The 6,443-nt window shown below is 40.8% G+C and overlaps 1 long non-coding RNA gene across 1 annotated transcript; it reads right to left on the bottom strand.

The window, feature by feature from the left end:
• Positions 1 to 3,597: 3,597 nt before the first annotated feature.
• On the bottom strand, positions 3,598 to 5,525 carry LOC112826526 (uncharacterized). Its single transcript, XR_003208965.2, has 2 exons — positions 5,193 to 5,525; positions 3,598 to 3,838 (listed from the first exon to the last, which is right to left on the bottom strand). It is a non-coding gene; the product is annotated as an uncharacterized lncRNA (long non-coding RNA).
• Between the last annotated feature and the right edge of the window lie 918 nt (positions 5,526 to 6,443).

The raw sequence follows: 6,443 nt of genomic DNA, 5'->3' as shown, positions 1-6,443 counted from the left end.
GACATGCTCCCCGGATTGCTCCCTCAATGGTCTGTTTGTTTAATAAGGTAACAATGAATCCACCACTCAAAATAAAATCTGCCAGTAAACCTGTATCAGACCAAATGATCTCCCCAGTGAACTATGTACTTGCCTCCCTAACCCAATGTAACGATTTTTATTCCTTTGATTTTTTTAAAATCTAGCTGTATAGTTTTTTCATCTATATGTATCCTTTAAAAGTACATTATTATTTTAACTTTTTGTGTACTATCTATTAATGAATTGTTTTAATTATATTGTTTGGATCAATATTACTGGATATAGCTGAGTTTATTCATCCTAGATGCTATGTAATAGTCAATGATATAAATATACCATCGTGTATCTGCTTATACTCTCCTGTTGATGAGGATGTGGGTCGTTTCCGGTTTTTAACCATGGATACTGGCTGCCAGAACATTCTTGTTCATGTGCATTGTACACGTGCAAGAAATGTTACAGGCACAAAGCTCTGAAGATGGGAAATAACTTGTACTGTACCCCTTTCCCAAGTGTGTCCCTTTGTGTTTCTGTTTGCTTTTGATTTTTTCCTGAGCATTCAGAGAAGTTGTCTTTTATATTTTGTCTCAAGTTTATGGTTATTATCTATGGGTGGGTTGGTCTTATAGGAGCTCTTTCTCCATTTCCAGAATCCAGCTGAAATTGAGATGAGGCTTGATTTTTTTTCCCATTAGGATACTCAATTTTCTAGAACCATTAATTGAAAAGACTGCTTTTTTATACTCCTCATTAGGGCTACGTTTGCCATCCAGTGTGAATCGGTTTCTGAGTTCTTTATTTTGCCTCATATTATTCAATTTTTCTATTTTTTCACTAATATTGCACTATCCTAATTCTGGCAGAACAAGTCTTCTCATCTTGTTCTTACTCAGAAGTATCTCGGCTACTCTTGGCCTTTGCCTTTCCATATAAATTTTAGAACAGATTGTTAGGTTCCAAATATTCCTTAAAAAACCCCAAATTTTAAAATTATTTCTATTTTTAACTTGAGGTATAATTGGCATATAACATTATATTAGTTTTAAGTGCACAATATAGTGGTTTGGTATTTGTATACATTATGAAATGATCACCACAATAAATCTAATTAACATCTGTCATCATAAGTAATTATAAAAATTTTTTTCTTGTGATGAGAACTTTTAAGATCTCCTAAAACCCAAACATTTTTTAAAAGATTTTATTTATTTATTTGAGAGAGACAGAGAGAAAGAGAGCACACACACAATTTGGGGGAAAGAGGCAGAGGGAGAGGGACAAGCAAACTCCCCACTGAGCAGGGAGCCCGACATGGGGCTCAATCCCAGGACCCTGGGATCATGACCTGAGCTGAAGGCAGATGCTTAACGGACTCGGTCACTCAGGTGCCCCAAGCCAAACATTTTTTAAAAGCCTTTTAGTTAAGATTGCTGTAATTCTTGAGGTTGATTTAGGGAGAATTGACATCTTTACAATTTTAACACTTGGAATCCATGAGCCTAGTTTCCTTCTCTTAATTTTGTTGTTCTTTAGTAATCTGAGTGATATCTTACAGTTTTCTAGTAGAATTCTTATTCATCCACTATTCCTATGTTTTTAAAACTATTTTTGATGCTATTATAAATAGCATATTTTAAAGATATCTTTTTAAAAAGATGGTATCTTTCAAATAATTTTATATTCTATTGTTGGTATGTAGAAATACAATAGATTTTTGTATATTGACTCTAAGTGGCAACCTTGTGAAACCATTTTTAATTCAAGTAATTTATTTGTGGGTTCTTTTGGATTTTCTACATACAAAATCATCATCTGTGAATAATGAGAGTTTTCTTGCTTCCTTTCCAATCTTGTACATTTTATTTCCTTTTTCTTGTCTCATTGCACTGTCTAGACTCCTCAGTTCCCTATTTAACAGAAGTTGTGATAGTGGGCCTCTTTGTGTTTTTCCTGACCTGTGTATGGCATAGTGGGGGAAAGGAGTCATGGTATTCTTTTTAGAGCTTTCAGCTGTCAATGATCTAGTTTAGTCCTGGTCCCACTGTCACCCAATCACACACCCAATCCCATTTTCTTGGGATTCTGCTTGGTTATGCTTTTCTTACTTTGGGCAGTTTGTTCAACCATCCAGTCTTTATCTCTAGAACAACAACAAGCCCACCTGGTTGGGCCCATGAACTCTGCACACTGGAAGAATAACTCCATTGGTATAAATTCCTGCATCTTCCATTCCTCTAACAGCCTGGCAGAAGTATTCGCTAAATACGGTTGCTCATCCCTGCTTGGTTTTCATGTGAGACTGTTTGCCCTTACCTGTCTTAATGCCACTTTGCTATCTGCATCTTGCACTGGGAGCTGTAGGCCTCTATGCCTGCACCATTAGGGGCTAGGTGGTGGGGCTCGTTTTCTCTAGTTTCCTGTACCACCTGTGGAGGAGGTCACTGCTTGTTTCAGCCTCAGTGCTCAGTGTATTGAGGACAGGACAAGTCCTCCATTCACTCCACATGGTCCATGCCTAAATTGCAATGTTTGTTTTCCCCAGCAGCATAATGTTGCCTTTCCTTCTTCTAGAGGCACAGGAAAATAATGCACACGCAAGCAAATGACCTAACTCCTTCTAATTTTTGTGACTTCAGTGTACTAAGAAGGATACAAGGCAGCAATCCAGAAGCATTAAGGAATGATGTTTAGTCTGATAGCAGTCTGCCCCTAATCATTGCAGCTGCCTGAAAAGTTGACTCATGACCTCAGTGGACTTATCACCGCCGCCGCCCTCCGCCCCCCGCCCCCCCGCCGCCCCGCGCCTCGGTATTTGGAGAGTCACATTGTATTGTAACGCTTTGTTTGAACACGAAAGTGTTTCTATACACTAACTTCCTAGTTGACGTGTCCTTTTGTTCATAATCAGCCTCTGATTTCACATTCCAGTCAGTTGTCAGGAGTGGCCGGACTCTATGATCACATCACTTTTAAAACAGTATTTGAAGTCCATGCATGTACATTGTCTCCTAGCAAACACATCTATTGCTGTCAAACAAAGCCTGGTATTTGATAAAATTTGTCTTTGTTTATTTACTTGAGGCAAAGGGCCCTTTCATTGTGTCCCAGGGTGTGCTTTTTAATAAAATACTGCCTTTACTATTAGGACCCAGGAGAATGAGTCAAGAGGCTGGCAACCACCTGACAAGAAAATATGATCGGATTGATTCATTAATAATAACTTGGAGTTGCTTCTTTGATAAACATAGCGTCAAGAGGCTGGGTTGACTGCCCTTTGCTTTACGGTTCTCCATGCCTGGCCCAACTGTTATTCCAATGCCAGCACCTCTTGATTTCAACTATTAACTCATTATGTGTTCCCTGACTTCACTTTAAACATCCTAAGGGCAGAGACTGTATCTTATTGCTCTTTATATCTCAGCGCCTAGTGAGGCTCCTGGCACCGAAGAGGCGCGAAATAAATTGCTGAATGAATGAATTGCCCCACGCTGGAGGTCCATGAGCGCACCGCCAAGGAAGGGTTGAGGTCCTAACCGCATGATTCAGGCACAGGATTATGAAGCTAGTCTTGATCAGTTACTTAATTAATTAATTTAATGAAGTCTAGAGTCATGCTGGAAATGAGGCGACCTCGGTAACGTCTCTGATACCCCTAGTAAAACTCCCACATTCTTGCCTTCTGTAGGCCAGGAGGCTGGGTCATTATTGAAGTTCTTCATCTTACATTGCAACCAAGGACACGTCTGTAGCAAGGACACCAGCTTTTAGCTTTCAACTGGAGAAGCTGTTTCACCTCTGGTTTCTTGAAATTCCTTGACTATAAAATGAAAATGTACAGTCGGATTAGATCAACATATACTTTTATATTTCTATAAAATGAAGGAAATACTTAAAGGTGATTGTACATCTCATTGGCTACATTCTAAACACCACATGCTTTTTCCGGGCTTTTACCATGAATGATAGAGTTTTTAGTCTAAGAGCCTGAGGCAGTGAACCCTCAGCCGTTCTATCCAAGGTGTCAGACTCACAGGTGTGCCAAGATTAGCCTTTTTCCAAAAACTGCATTTGAATCACAAAAGCTGCTTTTGAATCTTGGGAAGAGGGCAGGTCAAGGGGGACTTAAAGATTTTGTTCTGAACTTCTGCTGTGGGCTGAGTTTGTGTCCCCCACCCCCCAAATTCATATGTTGAAGACCTAACCCCCAGAGTGACTGTATTTGGAGATGGGGCCTCTACAGAAGTAATTAAGGTTAAAAAAAGGTCATAAGTGTGGGGCCCTGATCCAATAGGATTAGTGTCCTTGGAAGAAAGACACCAGTGAATGAGCTCACTCTCTCTTTGTGCGCTCAGAGGAAAGACCACATGAGGACAAAACCACTGACTGCAAGCCAGGGAGAGAGAACCTGCTGTAATCTTGACCTTGAACTTCCTAGCCTCTAGAACTATGGAAAAAGCAATTCCGTTGTTTAGGCCACTGTATATGAGGTATTTTGTTATGGCAACCTGAGCTGACTCAGGTTCTAATGTACACTTCTATAGTGTTTGATATTTTACATCAAAAATGTATTTTTGTATTATTTTTGTCACCAAAAAAAGCTAATAAATATAACCCACATCCACTGACAACTTCACTCTACCTCACCCCAGAAATGAAGTAAATCATTCTGGGGTAGATAATATCCTGCATTATTTTCAAAGCACGCTGGTTCCATTTATAAGTACAGAATAGTTTAATGGCACAAACTGTGAAAATTGGTAATATTTTTTTATCTTTGCTCTTAGACCAGCGGAGGTCTGGGATTCCAAGCCAGGACTGAGGAGCCCTATCCATGAATCTGAGGCTTTGTCTTTGAGACAGGACTGGGTGACTCTGCACTGCTTAGGGTGATGATCCCAGAGGCAAAATTTGTGAGGGTGGGTGAAGAAAGTTACTATGAGCATTCACACTACATGCTTTTAAGGAACTACTGCAATTAAGTCTACCTGGGGTTGGGATGGCAGACTGAGGGTTGAGTGTGTGAATCTTTAATTTTGTGTTGCCATGGAAATTTAATGGGCTGCTTCCACCAAACTGTGCTCAATGACTACAGACTTTATGGGAGATGACAGATTGAGGCAAATTCTCTGTTACTCCTTCATGGAGAGAGAGGTGAAGTGGTAATAACTCACCCAGTGAATCCGGGCTTGGCTTAGTGATTGGCTTGACCAAACAGGACACAAAAAAAGTGTTATTGTGGGATTTCTAAGAAGCTTTGCAGCTTTCACCTGGGTCTCTTGGTCTCTGGGAGCCCTGAGCTTCCCTGTGAAAATTACAACTACTCTGAGACCCTCTAGTTAGAGATACACTTTGATACACAGGACTGTTTGATTCAAGCCTTCCGGGCTTCACTGCCGAGGAGCCAGCCATGAGAGTAATGATGTCTTGGATCCTCCGGAGTGGCTCAGCCACCTGCAGAATCCCGTCACATGACCTTGGTCAAGCCATGTGCAACAGAAGAATTGCCCAGCTGAGCCCTGCCCCGGTACCTGACCTACACAATCATGAGATAGGACGCAATGCCTCTATGACATCACTAAGTTTAGGGACAGCTTGTGATTCAACAATAGAATACCAGGACAACCTTCATCTGGACATCAATGTCAAGAGGATAATAATGAACTTGCCAAATCAATCTACTACTGTACAAGTTGATTCTGCTGAAGATTTCTTAGTTGCCTTTGACCTGGAGAAGTCAGACTTAATCTATCAAGTAAAGGAGGAAAACAGAGGTGGTCAAGCCTGCAGGGGGAGACTGTCAGTGCAAAGGGAAGGCTTAACAGCTGGAGAAATGCTGTATCTGACAGCCGCCTCCCCACCAACCTTATGACATTAAATATGGTTTTGCAGGGAGGATGGAGAAGTTAGGAGCCTCTATGCATAGCTGAGACTACTCTGTTGTAAGCTCTTCTCATTCCCAGTAATGGGCCTTCATTTTCAATCCTGAAAACAAGTTCGCCTTTTTTTCAGTCACTGCCTAGAAAATTAAGTTTTCTTTTCCAGATTTTCTGGGAGTAGCCAGTCAGCCATATACCCTTTGCTCTCCACAGGAGAGAGACAAACTTTATATGACCACGAATGCCACTTTTCATCTGTACAATTATGGTTTAAAGGAAATTCTTTAAAAAACCAATGCTTCAAATCTAGAGTATTAGAAGATCTCAGTTCAGGGCGCCTGGGTGGCTCAGTTGGTTAAGCGACTGCCTTCAGCTCAGGTCACGATCCCAGAATCCTGGGAGCAAGTCCCACATCAGGCTCCCGGCTCAGCAGGGAGCCTGCTTCTCCCTCTGACCCTCTCCCTTCTCATGCTGTTTCTCTCTCTCTCTTTCAAATAAATAAATAAATAAAATCTTAAAAAAAGAAGATCTCAGTTCAAAAGACAA

This window comes from Callorhinus ursinus, unplaced genomic scaffold (assembly GCF_003265705.2).
Source record: "Callorhinus ursinus isolate GAN/ISIS: 27379988/994484 unplaced genomic scaffold, GSC_fseal_2.0 scaffold7, whole genome shotgun sequence".
Taxonomy (NCBI): Eukaryota; Metazoa; Chordata; class Mammalia; order Carnivora; family Otariidae; genus Callorhinus; species Callorhinus ursinus.
Note: the sequence above shows the minus strand (reverse complement) of the source record. Positions and strands in the feature narration are given on the sequence as shown.